Source organism: Balaenoptera borealis, assembly GCF_965194805.1.
Source record: "Balaenoptera borealis genome assembly, chromosome: 6".
In the NCBI taxonomy this organism is placed as follows: Eukaryota; Metazoa; Chordata; class Mammalia; order Artiodactyla; family Balaenopteridae; genus Balaenoptera; species Balaenoptera borealis.
Genome location: NC_138863.1, coordinates 57,098,413 through 57,119,954, shown reverse-complemented (window position 1 = coordinate 57,119,954; position 21,542 = coordinate 57,098,413).

Below are 21,542 nucleotides of genomic sequence, written 5' to 3'. Positions count from 1 at the left end.
GGCATGTTCAGAGAAGCCTAGCTTGTATCTCTGTCCTATACCATATTCTCTAGGTATCTGGGTGTTTTCCCATTGTTCTGCATTCTATTGCAGAACAAACTGTGCTTTAATAAAAATTTGTGTGCATATTTTTCCATATTTTTGCTAATATACCTTTGTAATAGAGTCCTAGATGTGAGATATGTGGGTTAAAGGTAAATGCATATGTCGTTTGGTAACTATTGGCAAGTTTCCTATGGATAATCCAATTCTGTATTGTCCATAGTAATGTATGAGAGTTCCTATTCCCCTCACAGCCTCATCAACAAAGTATGTTTTCTAACTCTTTGATTTTTACTAATCTGATAGGTAAGAAATAGTATCTCAGTCTAGTTTTGAAAATCAATTTTATTGAGGTATAATTTACATATAGTAAATGTAAATTTTAGGTGTACAGTATTCAGGTTTAGAAAAGTACACATCTGGGTGACTATCATCAAAATCAACCTATGGAATATTTCCATCATCCTCCAAAGTTCTTCATGACCCTTTGCAGTCAATCCTCACTCCCTACCCAACTCCTGATCTTAGACCACCACTAATTTGCTTTCTATCACTATAGATTAACTTTACCTATTCTAGAATTTCATATGAATGGAATCATATTATATGTACTCTTTTGTGTCTGACTTCTTTCAATCAACACTATGTGAGATTCATCCCTGTTGTCCCATGTATCAGTTGTTCATTTTTAAAAATCCATTTTATAAATCATATGGATATACTACAGTTTGTTTATACATTTGCCTGTTGATGGACATTTGTGTTGTTTTAAGTTTTTGACTATTTTGTGCAAAGTTGTTATAAACACTCACATTTGTGTATAAGTTTTTGTGTGGATATATGTTTTCATTTGGGTAAACATCTAGGAGTTGAATTGCTGAGTCATATGACACATGTATGTTTAACTTATTAATAACTACAGAATATTTTCCAAAGTGGTTGTACTATGTGGCATTCCTACCAGCAATATTTAAAAGTTTCAGTTGCTCCACATCCTTGCTATCACTTGGTGTTGGCAGTCATTTAAATTTTAGCCATTCTAGTGCATGAGTAGTGGTATTTCACTGTGATTTTATTTTACATTTTCCTGATGACAGTGATATTGGGCATCTTTTGTAGGCTCACTGGCCAGTCATGTGTCGCCTTTTGTGAAGTGTCTGTTTAAATCTTTTGTCCAATTTCAACTGGGTTCTAAGAGTTTATTTTTAAAAATATCATGGGTATAAGCCTTTTGTCATCGTTATGAATATATTCTCCCAGGACGTGGATTGCCTTTTCATTTTATAAAGAATGTTTTTGGAAGAACAAAAGTTGTAAGTTTTGATAAAGTACAATTATTATTATTTTCTTTCTACGTTTGTACTTTCTGTGTCCCATTTAAAAACATTTTCCTCACCCCAAAGCCACAAAGATTTTCTATTATTTTATTCTGGAAATTTTAGAGTCTTAACTTTTACATTTATTTCTGTGTATGGTGTGAGGGTCAGAGACTTTTTTTTTTTTTCATATAGTCATTCAGCTGTTGTAACACCATTTGTTGAAAAGACAATTCTTTCCATATTGAATTACTCTGGTGCCTTTATTGTGAATCAGTTGACCACATATGTAATAGTTTGTTTCTAGACACTTTACTCTGTTTCATCAATCTATATGTCTGTTCTTATGCCAATACCACACTGTTTTGATTACTATAGTTCTATAGTAAGTCTTAAAATCAGGCAGAGTAAGTCCTCCTATGTTATTCTTCTTTAACAAAATAGTTAAGGTGATTCTAGGTCCTTTGCATTTCTATATAAATTTTAGAATCCATTAATCAATTTTTACCAAAAAAACCCCACAAAACTTTCTGAGATTTTTACTGGGATTTCCTTAAATTTAGAGAGATTGACATCTAAATAATATTGTTTCCTCCATCTAATTATCATAGTATTTATTTAGGTCTTCTTTAATTTTTCTTAGCAATGTTTTATAGTTTTTAGTGTACAGTTCTTAACACTTTTTTAAAAATTTTATCACTAAGTAATCCATGTTATTATTCAATATTAGAATCTCATATGTTCATCATTACATGACATTTTTTGTAATTTTTTCCATAGATTCCCTTTATCAGGTTGAGAAAGTTCCCTTCTAGTTGTATTGGGTTGGCCAAAAAGTTCGTTTGGGTATTTCTGTAACATCTTATGGAAAAGCCCGAATGAACTTTTTGGCCAACCCAATATTTTGTTGTGGGGTTTCTCTTTCTGTTTAATTTCTAGTGAAACGAAATTTTCTCTTTTGTTCTGTTACCATAATGAATTACATTGGTTGGTTTAAAGTATTAATCCACCCTTGAATTGCTGAGATAAACCCATTTGGTCATGGTATAGTACGTTATATTTAGATATTGCTGAATTCAAATTGCATATGTTTTATTAAGGAATTTTGCACCTGTGTTCTTGAGGGATTTGTAGTGTCTTTGTCTTATTTTGGTATCAACGTGATTAATGTTGGCCTCATAAAATGATTTTTAAAAAATTCCCCCTCTTCTATTTTCTATAGACATTATTTCTTCCTTAAACGTTTGATAGAATTCACTAGTGAAACCATCTGGTCCTGAACTTTTCTTTCTGGGAGTTTTGTTAATGATTTCAATATATTTAGTAGATATAGGAATATTGAGAATTTCTGTTTCTTCTTGTGTTTCTTTAGTGATTGTGTCTTTAAAAGAAGTTGTCCACTTCATCTAAGTTATCAAATATGTTGGTTTAAACTTGTTCATAAAATTCCCTTCTTATCCTCTTAATATTTGTATGATATGTAGTGATGTCCCCTATTTTATACATAGTATTATTAATTTCTGTTTTCTCTGCTTTTTCTTGATCAGTCTGGCCAAAGGTTTATAATTTTATTGATGTTATTAAAGAACCAGTTTTTGGATTCATTGATTTTCACTATAGTTTGTCCATTTTCTATTTCAATTAGCTCCATACTCAGCTTTATGATTTCCTTCTCTCTACTCACTTTGGGTTTGATTTATTCTTCTTTTTCTACCTTCCTTAGGTGGAAGCATAGTTTATTTTAGACATTTTTTTTCTTTGCTAATATAAGAATTTGAAGCTATAAAGTCTCTCTTGCCACTGCTTAGATTTATGATGACTGTTTAGTATCCTTTAGTTCAAAATAGCATGTCATTTCCCTTGTGATTTCTTCTTCAATCCATATATGTATTATTTACAAATATTTGAGGATTTTTCAAGTATCTTTTTATTATTGATTTCTAACTTAATTCCATTACGGTCAGAAAAAACATGCTCCATATGATTTCAGTCCTTTTACATTTATTATTTTATGGTCCACCCTAAGGTCTATCTTGGTGAATGTTCCATATGCACTTGAAAAAAATTTACGTTTTGTTGTTTTTGTCTATAGTGTTCTATAAATGTCAATTTGACCAAATTGGTTATAGTGTTATTTGTCTTCTATATTCTTACTGATTTTATGTATACTTGTTCTATCAATTACTAGAACAGGAGCATTGAAGTCTTCAGCTATACTCGTGGATTGTAAATTCTCCATTCAGGTCTGTTAGTTCTTGCTTTCCTATATTTTGAAGCTCTCTTATTAAGTGAATACACATTTAATATTGTTATATCTTCTTGATACATTTACTCTCATCATTATGAAATGTTCCTTTTTGTTCCTTGTTCTGATATCTACTATGTCTGATATTACTGTGGCTACTCCAGTTTTCTTATAGTTAGTGCTTGCATGGTATATTTTCCCCATATTTTACTTTTTAGCTTATAAAGTACATTTCTTTAGACAGCATACAGTTGGATATTGCTTTAAAAAAAATCCAGTGTGACAATCTCTGACTTCTAATTAGAATATTTATTCCATTAATGTTTAATGTAATCATCAATGTATTTGGCTTTAAGTCTACCATAGTCCTCTTTGTTTTCTATTTATCCTATCTGTTCTTCATTCCTTCTTTTTTCCTCTTCTCTTTCTTTATTTGAGAGTGAGTAATTTTTTTTTTTGTATTCCATTTGAATTTTACTATTGGCTTTTTATTGCTCCCTCTCTCTCATTATTATTTATTTATTTATTCATTTTTGTGATTACTGTCGGCTTTGGAATAAGCATCTTTAACTTGTCACAGTCTAGATTCAAATAATAATGTACCACTTCCTGTATAATGTAAGGCCTTTACAATGATATACTTCCATTTCCCCCTCCCATCCTTTGATTATTATTGTCATTTATTTTATTGATACATATGTTATACACCCCAAAATATATTTTTATTATTTTTGCTCTTAGTCAATTGTCTTTTAATGAAATTAATAAATGAGAAAAAAAGTCTTTCACATAAATCCTCATATTTGCCATTGCTAGGTGTTTTTCATTCTTTTTTGTGCTTTTAGTCTGAGAACCTTCCTTGCAGTGCAGGTCTGCTGATGACAGATTCTCTCAGCTTTTTTTGTCTGTAAAACTGTCTATTTGCCTTCATTTTGAAGGATTTTTTTAGGCATGGAATTTTAAATTGGCAATAATTTCCTTAAACATTTTAAAGATATTGTCTTTTTGTTACATTCTTTTGGATGTGAATCTGTGGTCATTCTTTTTTTGTTTCTCTTTATGTAATGTATCTTTTTTCCTCTGTCTATATTTAAGATTTTCTAATTTTTCCTAGTTTTCAGCAATTTGATACCTTGGTGTAGGGTGTGTGTGTGTGTGCATGCATGTACACTTATTCTTAGTGGGGTTTATTGAACTTCTGGGATCTCTGGATTTATATCGTTCTCAGGTTTAGAAAACTTACATATAGCTCTCAAGTTCATCCAATGCTACTTATTAAAAAATCCATTTTCCCCTACTGATTTGATATGCCGCCTTTATCATATACTAAATTTCAATATGCAGCTGGATCTACTTCTGGATTTTCATTCTGTTTCATTGTTCTATTTATTAGTGTACCAAAATGATACTGTTTTAATATTTGAGCCTTGATAGTATGTGCTATATTCGGCAGACCCAGCTACCTCAACTTGTTTAACTCCAAAAGTGAGTGGAAGATGAGAGGGAAGTGCTTATTTTTTAGGGGATACAGATCTATAGAGAAAGTTCCATTTCAGGAGCACTTTGAAGGTTAATTTTTCTGAAGCAGGTGTTGCATCAAAGGGTAATTGGGATAAAGGTCATTTGGGAAGTTGGAACCTGACTGAGACATTGTTGTTTCAGCAAGCTAGTATGAAAAACACAGAGAACAGAAATCCAAAAATAACAATGAAAGAAATAATAATGTATCTCATTATTTTCGTGCTAATCTGATTTTATGTGCCCCTCTGCAGTTCTTAGTGAAAGCTGATTTGTCCTAACTTTGGCATTTCTCACCCCATAAAAGAACAGAATTGTCTGCTGCCCTTTCAGATAGGAAAAGACACCCCTGATCCAGTCTTAATCAGATATGTGTACCAAAGTAACTAGCCACTAGCAGTGATGGCCTGCTGTAAGCCATCTGTCCTTGGTGTAATGGGGGGCATCCTGATGCTTTAGCAAAAGCACTGCTTTTGGAATCAATCAGACCTGGGTTCAAATCTTAGCACTTCTTTCTGGTTATGACCTTGGGCAGTCAGTTTCTTTGTTTGTAAGATGAGTATGTAATGCTTACCTTATAGGTGCTGAGCTAGTTAAATGTAAAGTGTGTAGCAGTCTCTTTTATTAAGGCATCATGAATGCAGGTGTGAGTAGAGAGGGCTATCTATGGTTTATTTTCATGCCCTGGTTTTTCTCTGTAGTATGCCAGTGGACACATCTGGGAGTTAAAACTGTGATCTTGGCTTTATTATCATTGTGTTGGTGAAGAAACTCACATTTAATTTTTATTTCATTTTATTTGGAGTTAGAATGTTATAGAAGAAAAAGAATGTTTGTCTTTTTGCTAGAATGGTATTCAAAACAAGAGCTGGCAAATTAGAAAGTGGTAGGTAAAATTCCTCCTTTCATGGGGGAGTCTCCTTGAAGATATGAATAGATCCAGGAATGTCTGCTGCTCTCCTCCACAGATGCAAATGGAATCCTTCCCCGATGTAGAGAAAACCAATACACCATTTTGGCTTAGAGCTCAAGCTTGACTTCAGTTGTTTTTTAGATTCCCCAATTATATAGATCAAAAAAAAAAACTCATTTCAAATCTTATCTGATGAAACCCATGCCAAAAGGCATTCGACACTTTTTAATATTGTATATAGTATCTGAATTATTTTCCAAACAAATCTTGCTGGAATCATTGATTCAGCCATTTAACACAACTTACTGAGTGCCTATGGTGAGTAAGGCACTGCCAGGTTGCAGGGACATAAAAAACAATTAAGGTGAATTTCTTTTGCTTAAGTGATTTCTGGATAAAAAGAGGGAAACTAATGTGTGTAATAAGGTTCAATCTCAGTTTTATTTTGAAATCAGTTTCTGATTTCCAGGTGCATAACGGGAAATAATAGGATTCTATGTATACTAAAAAAATCCAAATACCCAAGAAATATAGTAGCTGGCTGAATAATTTCTTCAGTCTCAAAGATATCCCATATAATTGGAAATGAATGATATATGGTAATCTTTGATCTTGAGTCACCTTGGTATTTTTACTACAAATTAATTTCTTAAATCAAATAAATGTTTAATTAGAGGTATTCTGTGCCCTTTACAGTTACCTGTTTATAACAAGAGATAAACATATTCTACATTGCCCAAAATATCTATACTTTTATTTTTTATTGCCGACTTAAAAAAATAATTTGTTCATATCAGTGTGATAGTCACTGCTTTTCTTTTCTTTTCTTTTTTTTTTTTGGCTGTGTTGGGTCACTGTTGCTGCACGCGGGCTTTCTCTAGTTGAGGCGAGCGGGGGCTACTCTTCGTTGCGGTGTGCGTGGGCTTCTCATTGTGGTGGCTTCTCTTGTTGTGGAACACGTGCTCTAGGCACGCAGGCTTCAGTAGTTGTGGCACTTGGGCTCAGTAGCTGTGGCTCGCGGGCTCTAGAGTGCAGGCTCAGGAGTTGTGGCGCATGGGCTTAGTTGCTCCATGGCATGTGGGATCTTCCTGGACCAGGGCTCTAACCTGTGTCCCCTGCATTGGCAGGTGGATTCTTAACCACTGTGCCACCAGGGGAGTCCTGTCAGTGCTTTTCTGCGATTTGTTTTGTTGTAAGGGGGAACCCTGAAACACATGCATATACACAAACCTTAAACCCAAACAAGTCAACCCCCCCCAAATTTGCCCATCTATAAGTGTTAAGGGTCATATCAACAACCCCTTCCTTCCCTATGTTAAATATAATTCAGGTGTGTACTTAGTCCCTTGTCACTGTAGTCTTGTGAGAAATGTGCATAAACTCTCGTAGAGACGATATTCCTCACACAGGCTACTATAAAATACAAAGTATTAGGTTTTTGTATTATGTTAACTCAAGGGAATTTAACAAAAATAAAAGCATTACATTAACATGCAATGTCCTTCTACTTTAGGAAAGGACAAGATTATCACTGAGGTTTTCCTTTGTACCAAATCTACTGCTTTTGGCCTAAGCACTCGTGGTCTTCAGCTAATATTGAACCAGGCAAATTAGTTCAAATTTAGTTTCTTAGAGTAGACTCAAGTGTGGTCTCCCTTTGTGGCAGTGAGCTGGTAGAGTTACCAGATAAAATGTAGGATGCCTAGTTAAATTTGAATTTCAGGTAAAGAACAAATATATTTTTGTATGTTCCAAGTATTATATGGGACCTGCTTCAATAATAAAAATTTATTTATCATTTATCTGAAATTCAAATTTAACTGGTGTTCAGTATATTCCTTTGGTAAATTTGGCAACCCTAGTTGTTGGGCTTCTTGGCAAGAGACCCTTCTTACCATATTCATGGTAAAAATATGGTAAGAATTTACTATCTATGAAGTTTAACACAGAGCTGTGGCTAAAATAAGCCCAAACCTATGTGTTTATTTTGTCTTTATAGACATCTGTCTGTAATCCTTATCCAGAGGCCCTGGTACAACTTACCTGTTCGGCATTTAGAACCTTTAGAATGACTAAATAGTAAGGTACAATGTTCTGAGAATGAAAACACCCCCCTTCCATAGGGAGTTAAGAGTCTCTCTGAGCTGGATCACACAGCCACTTTCTGCTGTCTGGCTTGATGTGAGACTGGGTGTTTCCACTTCACCTCCAACAGGTCAAAATAGGAACAAAGTCTTCTTTCCCCAGTCCAAGTTCAATATTTGGCTTTTGTTAAATATTTCACAACTACGGATTTTGCATGCCCAGTGTTCCTTTTATTGGATTTTGATTTTTCGATTCTGTCTCCTTCATAGACATTGAATCCACTCACACAAAGATATAATTTGAAACTTGTTATAAGGGACCCCTACCCGCTTACATCTGGATATCCAGGGCCACCAGCAGTGGTATTGTTCTCCTATGTTACCCCCATCATAATGAGTTTACAATCCTGAATCTTTAGATCTACTGCAAGCTTAATTGAAAGAAACATTTCAGCGCTAAGATCTATCATCCAGTGAACTGAAGGAGAAATAAGAAAATAACATTGATGTGTGTCTGGGGTCCACAAATATACCAGATGAACAAGTATATTCGCTCATAATTTATTTTGAAAAGGGTCTTCTAATACAAAGTGCTGAGTAATGAAAGATAGTTGATAGGTACCTATGACTAGGGCTGACATTTTTAGAGAACTATCCCCTTTTCTAAATAAGGGTCCACATCACAAGTGGCCAGTCTTTAATTATATGGAGAAACAGAAGTGATAGAATGAACACAACCCATTCCTGGGAAAGCATCTGAATAGGTGAATTACCATTATCAAATGGCCTACACACTCATCATGTGAGGGCAATACGTGCTTTAAAAATAACAGATGCCTTCTTTTGGCGATAGTGTCTTTTCCCTATTATATAAGAAATTCACATAATTCTCTTAAGAAGTTACTTGGCTGTAGTAGGGTGATCCTGATCTAGGCTGGTAACCCTTATTAAGTTGTAAATGTAGTTTGTACAGTTGTTGCACTTGTTTAGCATATGAGAAATTTTGCCCAGAAGAAACTTTTCTTGGTCTCCTATATTATCCAGGAAAAGGTCTTTCTGGACTTTTCAGGCTGTGGGTGTCCCTATATAGTGAATCAGCCTCTGTCCTTGGTTGATTTATGACGTTTCCTCTGCCGTTTGTTGAAGGCTTTAGCAAGCAGTGAAATGACCAAAAAACAAGGGATCAAATTTGACTCAGACTAATGAAGCTCTTACCCTTGTTCCAAACATTTGGAGTTTGGGATTTGGGCTGTGAAACAGTTGTATTTGTGATTCTAGTTAGCCGAGCTCTTACTTAAAACACATTCATTTATTACAAACTATTGAAACGTAAGTATGTTTTAGAAGCACCTACATACCATATTCATTAAGCTGTATAAGGCTTGCCTAAGTGTAAGAAGCATTTGAGACATTTGTAAAAATATAAATTTCAAGGCCCATCTTTTGGAGATTCTGCAAGTTTAGGAGACATTGACTTAGATAGGGTTAATGTATGAAAAACTCTGGTTGGCTGGATTTTGTCTAGAATTTGATCTGTGGGATTTAATGTGTAAGTACATCATGTTACCCTACTAATTGTTTATCTTAATTTCATAGATTTTGGTACATTTTCTCTTTTAGTCTTTATGAGGTAGGGAATCTTAATTTATTAAGACTCTCTATGAAAACTGCTTCATGAACATGATCATTTTACTTGCCTTTTAGCTAAGCTTCTGACCATGTGTGGATATTAAGTACAAGGACCAGAATTGCATGCACTTTTCCAGATACAGATGTACCATTGTACTCAGGAGGATAAGAACAAGTATTTACCTCTCACCCCTCATCACTCCCAGACCCCATCCCTCCACTTCTATCCCAGCCACTCAGAAGAGCTTCATCAATACCTCCTAGGCTCCCTGTGGGCCTTTTCTCTTCTAGTTTTTTCATTCTGAGACACCGAATCCTTTCAACCCATCTGCATCCAGCTAACTCCCACCACTTCTTTTACCTTCCTTGCCCCCGACCATCTAGGCTATGTGTTCTTTTTCCATATAGCATCATGTGATGTCATCTAGGAAAGAATTCATCACATTCCATCAATTTTTCATGCTGTGAGATTATAAGCTTTGTATTTCCAACAGCAAACACAGTGCACATAGTCTGTGTTCAGTACATATTTATTTGAAAGAATGTTTATTTGTTACATTTTCTGATGCCATCCTGCATTTATTCACTTCTTTGTACCCATGGCAGGGGGGCAGTATCTGTAGAGAAAGCCCCTGAATTCTTTGGTAAAACTGAAAGCCCAGATCCTGGAGTTTCATAGGTACATTTTGCATGACTTCTAAATGCTGACACTCATCACTCATTTCATTTACATGAAATCACAGAATTTTGAGAGATTTCTAGTATTTTGTTTCTATGGGCATTTCACATGTTAGCTATCTTAGTATCATTTATAATCCAGGAGCTTTTTCTTGTGCTCTCTTGCAGGATACTTATAAAACATCAGATGGTCCCAATTACGTGCAGGTCCATTCTGATCTCTATGGAAACTCATTTTTTGTACAGGAAAATGTTGACTTCTACTTGCTTTTTGTTTTTAGCCTTTATACTTCTCTCTCCTTGACAAAATCACAAAGCTTTTAAGAACAGAGCTCTTAAACTCATGAATAGCCATTTGGATAAGAATGATTTTAATAGGACTTATATTGGGTTATTAGAATGGGAAGAAGGTCTATAAAAATGCATCAGTGAGAATGCATACCAGATAATGTTATTTGGAGTGTAAGGACTTTAGAAAGGAGTGGATACTTTCAGAATGTGTATGAAAGCATCTATTAAGAACTCACGTCTACCAACTCAACTCCAAGTCCTTACAAAGTTGTATTAAGCCCAACATGATCTGGCCCCTTCTACTTCTCTGAACACACCTTTACCACATCCTCTTTCACCCACCAGGCTCCAGTCAAACGGACCTCCATGCTGTTTCTTGTTCACTCAGCCTGGACCACTTTCTCACCTCTCTTTCTTCAATCACTGCTCAAATATCACCTTCTTACTGAATTATTCCTTGGCTACTCTAGAAAAAAATAGCACCTCCCCCATCCTGTCAGGAACTACCTGTGTCCCTCTCAAGCTTTTTCTCAAGTACCATCACCTTCTGATGTAAATACTTTATGTTTATTTGTGCATTTGTTTTTCTGTCTCCTCTGCTGTCAGGTAAACTCCATGAAAGCTGAAGCTGGTCTGTTTTGTTCACTGCTGTATCTTCAGCACTTAAATCAATGCCTGGAAATAGCCTAGGAAGTCAATCAACATTCATTGTTCAGTATCGAATTTATTTTCTATCTTACAGTATCTGTAAATTCTGCATTATTTTAAAAAATGGAATAGAACATCACCAAGGAAGAATGAAAAAGTTATGGAATAATTAATTACCTCCTAAACTATTGGGTTTTAACAATTTTATTGAGATTTTAAAATCTTTCATGGAATATTTCAACCCAATACTGTTAAACTCTTTTAGAAAATAGGAAAAAATATGCATCACAATTTACCACAGTGAAAAATGGAAACAGTGTAAATGTCCAACAATAGGGAGTTGCTTAATAAGTTAATGGGTATTTATACAGTGTATTCTTATAAGGCATGAGAAATAATATTAACATGGAATAATCTTCTGATGTATTCCTTAGTGTATAAAATATGTAAATATGCAAAAATATGATTTCAACTTCATTGTATGTATATGTGTATATATATATTAGATACAGACACACTCAGAGGACTGGAAGGAAATACATCAAAATAGTAATGAAACAGATACAGATGTTTTAAGTAAACTGCACACTAAATGGAGGAGCTGGGAGTCAAATGTAGGCAGACTGGCTCTAGCCTGTATCTTAGCATCTTCTGTACTGTACACTGCTGGTTTTACGTGTGTCATGCTGCACACTTCAGCCTCACCAGCACCGCTCCCTATAACAGTGAGCTTCTGCAGTGCAAGGCTGGGTATCTGTAACCCAGCGTCTAGCACACGCACCAGCTCACCACATTGTAGAGTTGAATTACAGCACAATATAACTTTGGGTCCTATGTCTTCTCTTCCGGATAACAGGGTTAGATTACAGCAGGCATAAATCAGTCCTTTAGTTTTACCTGGAAAATACTACTGAATAGTAGTATTCAATACTCTGCAGGCTATATGTAGTGCTTTCTGTAATGACAATGAATGAGCCCACGAGCGTTGAGGTTTTTTCTTTTTCAGGACTGAGACTACTGCTGTTGACCAATGTGGAAAGGATTTAGCTCAAAAGCAGATCCCATCGCTCAGTTGTGAGAATATGAGTTAACACCTTGGGCAACTCTTAGGTTATGACATCAGTTTGAGAGCAAGCTCAGACAAAACATCTTCTAAAGTATCATCATTGGTAAAGTCTATTTGGATATTTAATCAAAACACAGTGTCAGTAAATACAGCCCCGGACTAGAGTTTATAGTCTTAGGCAAGTAGCTTACAACATGGTCACCATTTGTTCTTCTGTTTCCTTAAGCAGTTATCTTGATATCCAAGATGTCCTGTTTATAAACTGTCATCTACGAGGCCAGGGAGCAGAGTGAGCCCTGTGATGGATCACTCTCAGCAGACTGACTCCGCCTGTCGTTCTTGCTGCTCTAATTAAAAGACGGCGAAGTCAGGGGTCTGAGGCAGGGATGACAATAGGGCGGCAGTCCCCAAAATAGCAGCAAAGGAAAATGGATGCCTTTGAGTGATTGCATGATGTCTGAATTAATGGCCAGGAAATGAGCGATTATTGCATACTTAAAGCTGGGCTGTTTTATAAAGCTTGTGGTATGCTCAAAGCCTTGTACTTGAACTTGGGGAAATTAAAGAGGGGAATTTGTTCCGTTACAGCTTGGCTGGATATAATGCATATCCAAGCAGTGCTCAAACTAAGGGGAAAAACTGTTACTGTTGTTTTAGTATTGATGTTTCTAAAATAAGCACGATCTTATGAAACTCGTTTTGTAGGCACATGTAGTCTCTAGCCAGTTGTTGACTTAGAGAAACCGCTTTTATTGCCACTGCCTCTGTTCCTGACTTAAAATAATATTAGTTGGTATTTAAATTGATGTTTTACTGGGGAAGCAAAGCTTCTAAGATCAACCTTCTTTCTTTCTTTCTTTTTTAAAAAGAATATATTTTCACAGCACTGCTATTTGGCAAGTCAGTGATAAGCATCCTTATTTTTCCGTGGCTGATTAGTTCCGTAGGTTAAGGCATCACACAAAAGAGGCCAAGGTCCAGTGTTTGATTCCCCCATGGGGGTGAGCTCCCCTAGGCTGCACTCCTAACCCCAGACGCCATCTTGTAATGGTGTCCATTCATCATGGGCAGAAACGGGAGAGGGTGAGGGTGGATCACAGCAAATCCATCACCACTGCTGGAAGCCCAACTGATCTTGCTGGCCTCACAGACTGGGGGCTGGGAGGGGTCAGGGCAGTTGTTTTATGCAAACAACAGTGAGGCATGCAATTGGGGAAATTGAGGTACAGCTGCATTATATTGCTGAATTTTAAAAACCTGATCATTTTAATAAACTTCAAATCCACATTATTTTTTCCTACTTTTCAGTCAGTTTGAATTTTTTAGACATAATCCTAAAAACATTTGCCGCTATCTGGCCTGTGTCACATATGGGCATCTAATTATTTCTTAAACTATCTTTTGTTCTAAAAATAACCACCGCAAATTTAGTAGCTGGAAAACGGATGTCAAATGAAACCTCCCTCACATATATCTTTTCACAGAGAATGGCCTACCTTAGAAGAACCCATAGGGAATAAAGGAGAAAAAAATACAGAAACATAACACTGACTTCAAAAGGCAGATGATTGGGGCTGAGGTAGGGGACGTTATATTCGCCTTGGTTTTGTTTTTGCAGGACAGTTATTCTTAGAGTGGCTGACCTTCCTATTGTGGATTTCTTTTATCTTGACTAACGTTGGCTCCTCTGTTTTTTCCCCATTTATTTATTTATTTTCCCTCCAACTGGTGGTGCTTCCAAGAAGCCCAGCTGCTCTTAGCCCCGCAGACTGTGCTGTCAGATGCTCTCAAGTGCCCTTGGCAGCTGAGGTCTCCACTCATGCATACCAAGCCCACAATCAAGACTTCGCTGAGATGAGAAAAATCTGGGCCGTGTTCCTTACTCCATTCTGTCCTATGTCATGCTTTCCTCATAGTAGGCCTTTTCTGAGAGTTCGCAGAGTTAAATGGGCACAGAAGCCAAGGTCTGTAAATGCTATTTATATGCTTCTCTGATGAGAGTGGTTTGGCTTCATTTTTCAATGTGCTCCATCCACAGAGAGCCAGAGCACCCTCTTCTCAGTTCAGGCAGACGTTAACCTCCACTTCTGGTTTCTTTTCTTTTTTTTTTTTTAATTAATTTTTAAATTTATATTTGTTTTTGACTGCGTTGGGTCTTCGTTGTTGCACGCGGGCTTTCTCTAGTTGCTGCGAGGAGCGGGGGCTACTCTTCGTTGCGGTGCACGGACTTCTCATTGTGGTGGCTTCTCTTGTTGCAGAGCACGGGCTCTAGGAGCATGGGCTTCAGTAGTTGTGGCTCGCGGGCTCTAGAGCGCAGGCTCAGTAGTTGTGACGCTTAGTTGCTCCACAGCATGTGGGATCTTCCCCGACCAGGGCTCGAACCCGTGTCCCCTGCATTGGCAGGTGGATTCTTATGGTTTATTTTCTATCTGTGAGTGACCTCCACGCCTGGCATCAACTCTCCCTCCCTTGGCCACTAGGATTATCCACTGCATGTGCGTCTGTTCAGGAAGACACGATTCTCAGTGTCTAAAGCACCTGTTCCCTGGCCCTCCTTCCCTCACTCCCCATTGTAGCTTCTGCACCTCTGCTTGGCTGGAAAGGTAGCTTCTGGGTTTATGCTAAGCACTCTCTTCATTCTTTCTTTCTTTCTTTCTTCCTTTCTTTCTTTCTTGCTTGCTTGCTTGCTTGCTTGCTTGCTTGCTGTGTTGGGTCTTCGTTTCTGTGCGAGGGCTTTCTCTAGTTGCGGCGAGCAGGGGCCACTCTTCATCGCGGTGCGCGGGCCTCTCACCATCGCGGCCTCTCTTGTTGCGGAGCACAGGCTCCAGACGCACAGGCTCAGTAATTGTGGCTCACGGGCCCAGTTGCTCCGCGGCATGTGGGATCTTCCCAGACCAGGGCTCGAACCCGTGTCCCCTGCATTGGCAGGCAGATTCTCAACCACTGCACCACCAGGGAAGCCCACTCTCTTCATTCTTATAGAAAAATCAACTCATTAGTGATTCCAGGAATTAGAAGGGTAGAGAGAAGGCTTCCTATCTCAGGCTGAAGGAGGTTGCACAGAGTCATAATTAAGAGCACAGATTCTGGAGCCAGACTGCTTAGATCAAATCCATCACTTTGTAGCTGTGTGACCTTAGACAGGTTACTTAATTTCTCTGGCCTCCATCTTTTAATGCATATAACAGTGTCTATCTCACAGGTTAATAGTTTTCGTAAAGCACTTGGACCTGGCAAAGAGTAAATTCTATGGAAGTGTTGCTCAAATCATGAGAACTTTTTCCTCCTAAACCTTTCTGCTAACTGCCTCGCCTATTATTTTCCTATAGCTTTGTTCCTTTGGGAGGCAGGCAGACAAGGCTGTGTGTCTGGGGACCAGGAATCAGGCATCACCTGCCTACAGGCCCAGCCCCCAGCAAAGGTGTAACTGAAGGGTTAGTACATTTTCTCTGAATGAGCCCATGTGAAGCCTTGGCCCTGATGTATGACCTGACCTTCAGGGTCCTGCAGGCTATGGAGCAGCCAGCAGGTATACGTGAGGTGAGTGTGTGTGGTCTGTGAGGTGTGTGGAATACGGTGTCAAACCAGGATCTCTCTGGGTTAAAGCCTGTTTTGTACTCGAGACTCTCGGAGACATTTTTAGAATGAGAGAAGGAAACTCAAGAGAACTAGAGAGAAACTCTGGAAAAAGAATGTGTTTAAAAGAGAGGAAGAATCAAGAAATAATGGGAAAATTTGCTTTTTGTGGAGAATTTAGAGACTTTAGTTACTTTCACTGTATTAACATGTACTTACTATACCTAAATATGTCCCTAATCTTGACTGATAAGCTTAAAGCAGCACTCAAGGCCATATGTGTCAAGGGAGAGGGAAGGACCAGCATCATCAACAACTATAGACCTCAAAAGGGCCCTGGTGTCTCTTCAGATCCTGCTTGGATCTTCTTGGAACTCTCCATATTCCTAATCAAATCTGCTTTCACGGTCCCAACAATCAATGTAAAAATATACTTTTCCTAACGTATTTTACTGTTGTGTTTCTTTTTTTTTTTTTTTGGATGACTAGTCATGGGATACATAAGGGAACTACTACGTGTATGTTTTAAAGACCTTTGAAATGGTCCATATATTTACATATAATTTCTGAATTCTGAAAGATAAAGATGATTCTCCAATACCCCCAGCCCTGGGGCTGTGTCTCTATGGATTACCATAACCATAGGACTTGCTCAGTGTGTTACCCCTGAGGATATGTTTAATAAATATTTATTTCAGGTAATTGCTGATTATATAGGTAAATGTGCCATCTATTATATTATCAGTTAAACAGGATCCTGGGATAATATGTTTTTGTCTCCACTGGGCTTCAGGTATGTAGAAATGGGTTGATAATTTTTGGTTCATGACACATTCTTATCATTGGTCCTGCTTTTATTGTTTACTTGTTTATTAATATAATTTTATAAAGTAATAAGTATCCGTGAACCCACCATCCAACACAAAAGCTCCGTCTTAACAATAACCTACATCTTACTTATGGTCATCCTCCCTTTCCCCCATCCATTTCCCTGCTCCTCAATCCAAGGAAGCCACCATCCAGAATCCTGTGATGAATAATCATCTAAAATATGTCTCCTGGGATAAGGATGAGGAAGAAAAAACATTCCCAAGTTCCAAACAACTGGCCTGGGGATTTCTGAAACAAATCCATCTGCAAGTTGGAGACAGTTGGTATTTTATTCAGGCCAGCAGAAGACTGTCTAGTCTGATTCAATTCATCTTGGCACGGAGGGCTTTGCAGGCCTGTGATGAAAGGGGTAGGATGGAAGGAATTTCTTTGCCTTTTGATATTAAGTGTTTACAGGGACATGATAATCTACGTTTTAAAGTATAGAACTAAGGCACTTTGTAGTAGTATATCAGAACTGATGTTCATCGTTAGGTAAAAGCTATAAAAGTCTTCCGTGAAGAGTAATTGTCTTATTCACTACATAATAAAGCTCTGCCTCCCATCCTCTGACTACTTTCAGCTCTTTCAGTTGTTTCTCTTGGAATGACTTCCATATTTCTCAATAAGTGCATGATCCTTCCCCTGAGTCATCAGTTTTACTCACTATCTGTGGAATATCTCCTCTGGTAGAGAAAACTTAGCTCTCTTACACAACCCTCCAATCTTTCCCCATGATTTTTGGTTTAATCAGTATTTCAGAGTTTATAAAATTATGACTATAAATATTGTTGCCTGAGCCAAGTAGCGTACCGTGATTACATTTCTTCTCTCACGTATGTTTTCCTTTCCCTGGAGTTACTAACTCCCTTGATTTTCACTGGACTTGTTTTCTTTGTACCCATTAATATGTCTTTCTATACTCTCTTCTGGTCTCCCAGTACAATTTCCCTCTGGGTTAATCTATCAGACTCTCTCTCACATTCTCCCTGTACCCTCCCTCCTGACTTTTTCTCCCTGGAAACATCTCTGCTGGATCCTGTGTCCTCTTGCCCTGATCTGAACCAATAGCTCTGGAGGCCTGTGGTCCTGGGATTTTTCCTTTGCCTTTTTCCTTCATTGGATTTTCTGTTTTCTTGAAGCACATATTCTTCTCTTTCTTCTTTTGCTCACTTGTTTTGAGAGAAAAAAGAGTTCCTGAGAAAAAAAATTGTTTCATTGTCCTCTGTGTTCCAATATAGCTTTTGAGAAGTCTGATGCCATTCTTATTCCTGACCCTTTTTGTGTCCCGGGTTTACCACTCTCTCATTTGGAAGTTATTAGGATCTTCTCTTTATCCCTAGTGTCCTAAAATTTCTTGACGTGGATATTTTTCATTAGTTATACCAGACTCTCACAAGGCCTTTCATTTTTCAGATTTGTAAACTTTAGTTCTGGTAATGTTTCTTATATTATTTATTTGATAATTTTCCCCCAACCACTTTCCCTTTTCTGTCAGTTCTGTTCATCAGCTGTTCAACAACAGTCTACACTGATACTCAAATTCTCTTATGTTTTTCTTTCATTGTGGATTTCCTTGGCAGATTTTTTTTTTTTTAAAACTTAATCTTCCAGTTCTTCTACTGGGCTTTTTCTTTTCGCTCTCATATTTTTCTTTTCTAAAAGCTCTTCCTTCTTATTTGTTCCCTTTTTATAGCTTCTTCTCATTTCATGGATACAATATTTTCTCTTTTCCCCTTAAGGATATATATATATATATATATATATATATATATATATATATATTTAACATCTTTATTGGAGTATAATTGCTTTACAGTGGTGTGTTAGTTTCTGTTTTATAACAAAGTGAATCAGCTATACATATATCCCCATATCCCCTCCCTCTTGCGTCTCTCTCCCACCCTCCCTATCCCACCCCTCTAGGTGGACACAAAGCACCCAGCTGATCTCCCTGTGCTATGCGGCTGCTTCCCACTAGCTACCTATTTTACATTTGGTAGTGTATATATGTCCGTGCCACTCTCTCACTTCGTCCCAGCTTACCCTTTCCCCTCACCGTGTCCTCAAGTCCATTCTCTACGTCCTGTCCTGCCCCTAGGTTCTTCAGAACCATTTTATTTTTATATTCCATATATATGTGTTAGCATATGGTATTTGTTTTTCTCTTTCTGACTTACTTCATTCTGCATGACAGTCTCTAGGTCCATTGACCTCACTACAAATAACTCAATTTCGTTTCTTTTTATGGCTGAGTAATATTCCATTGTATATATGTGCCACATCCTCTCTATGCATTCATCAGTCGATGGGCACTTAGGTTGCTTTCATGTCCTAGCTATTGTAAATAGAGCTGCAATGAACATTGTGGTACATGACTCTTTTTGAATTATGGTTTTCTCAGGGTATATGCTCAGTACTGGGATTGCTGGGTCATATGGTAGTTCTATTTTTAGTTTTTTAAGGAACCTCCATCCTGTTCTCCATAGTGGCTGTATCAATTTACATTCCCACCAACAGTGCAATAGGGTTCCCTTTTCTCCACACCTTCTCCAGCATTTATCATTTGTAGATTTTTTGATGATGGCCATTCTGACTGGTGTGAGGTGATACCTCATTGTAGTTTTGATTTGCATTTCTCTAATGATTAGTGATGTTGAGCATCCTTTCATGTGTTTGTTGGCAATCTGTATATCGTCTTTGGAGAAATGTCTATTTAGGTCTTCTGCCCATTTTTGGATTGGATTGTTTGTTTTTGTGATATTGAGCTGCATGAGCTGCTTGTAAATTTTGGAGAGTAATCCTTTGTCAGTTGTTTCATTTGCAAATGTTTTCTCCCATTCTGAGGGTTGTCTTTTCATCTTGTTTATGGTTTCCTTTGCTGTGCAAAAGCTTTTAAGTTTCATTAGGTCCCATTTGTTTCTTTTTGTTTTTATTTCCATTTCTCTAGGAAGTGGGTCAAAAAGGATCTTGCTGTGATTTATGTCATAGAGTGTTCTGCCTATGTTTTCCTCTAAGAGTTTGATAGTGTCTGGCCTTACATTTAGGTCTTTAATCCATTTTGAGTTTATTTTTGTGTATGGTGGTAGGGAGTGTTCTAGTTTCATTCTTTTACATGTAGCTGTCCAGTCTTCCCAGCACCAATTATTGAAGAAGCTGTCTTTTCTCCACTATATATTCTTACCCCCTTTATCAAAAATAAGGTGACCATATGTGCATGGGTTTATCTCTGGGGTTTCTGTCCTGTTCCATTGATCTATATTTCTGTTTTTGTGCCAGTACCATACTGTCTTGATTACTGTAGCTTTGTAGTATAGTCTGAAGTCAGGGAGTCTGATTCCTCCAGCTCCATTTTTTCCCCTCAAGATTGCTTTGGATATTCAGGGTCTTTTGTGTCTCCATACAAATTTTAAGATTTTTTGTCCTAGTGCTGTGAAAAATGCCATTGGTAGTTTGATAGGGATTGCACTGAATCTGTAGATTGCTTTGGGTAGTATAGTCATTTTCACAATGTTGATTCTTCCAATCCAAGAACATGGTATATCTCTCCATCTGTTGGTATCATCTTTAATTTCTTTCTTCAGTGTCTTATAGTTTTCTGCATACAGGTCTTTTGTCTCTTTAGGTAGGGTTATTCCTAGGTGTTTTATTCTTTTTGTTGCAGTGGTAAATGGAGTGTTTCCTTAATTTCTCTTACAGATTTTTCATCATTTGTGTATAGGAATGCAAGAGATTTCTGTGCATTAATTTTGTATCCTGCTACTTTACCAAATTCATTGATTAGCTCTGGTAGTTTTCTGGTGGCATCTTTAGGATTCTCTATGTATAGTATCATGTCATCTGCAAACAGTGACAGCTTTAATTCTTCTTTTCCGATTTGGATTCCTCTTATTTTTTTTCTTCTCTGATTGTTGTGGCTAAAACTTCCAAAACTATGTTGAATAATAGTGGTGAGAGTGGACAACCTTGTCGAATAATAGTGGTGAGAGTGGACAACCTTGTCTTGTTCCTGATCTTAGAGGAAATGTTTTCAGTTTTTCACCTTTGAGAATGATGTTGGCTGTGGGTTTGTCATATATGGCCTTTATTATGTTGAGGTAAGTTCCCTCTATGCCTACTTTCTGGAGGGTTTTTATCATAAATGGGTGTTGAATTTTATCAAAAGCTTTTTCTGCATCTATTGAGATGATCATATGGTTTTTCTCCTTCAATTTGTTAATATGGTGTATCACATTGATTGATTTGTGTATATTGAAGAATCCTTGCATTCCTGGGATAAACCCCACTTGATCATGGTGTATGATCCTTTTAATTTGCTGTTGGATTCTGTTTGCTAGTATTTTGTTGAGGATTTTTGCATCTGTGTTCATCAGTGATATTGGCCTATAGTTTTTTTTCTTTGTGACATCTTTGTCTGCTTTTGGTATCAGGGTGATGGTGGCCTAGTAGAATGAGTTTGGGAGTGTTCCTCTCTCTGCTATATTCTGGAAGAATTTGAGAAGGATAGGTGTTAGCTCTTCTCTAAATGTTTGATAGAATTTGCCTGTGAAGCCATCTGGTGCTGGGCTTTTGCTTGTTGGAAGATTTTTAATCACAGTCTCAATTTCAGTGCTTGTGATTGGTCTGTTTATATTTCTTATTTCTGCCTGGTTCAGTCTTGGAAGGT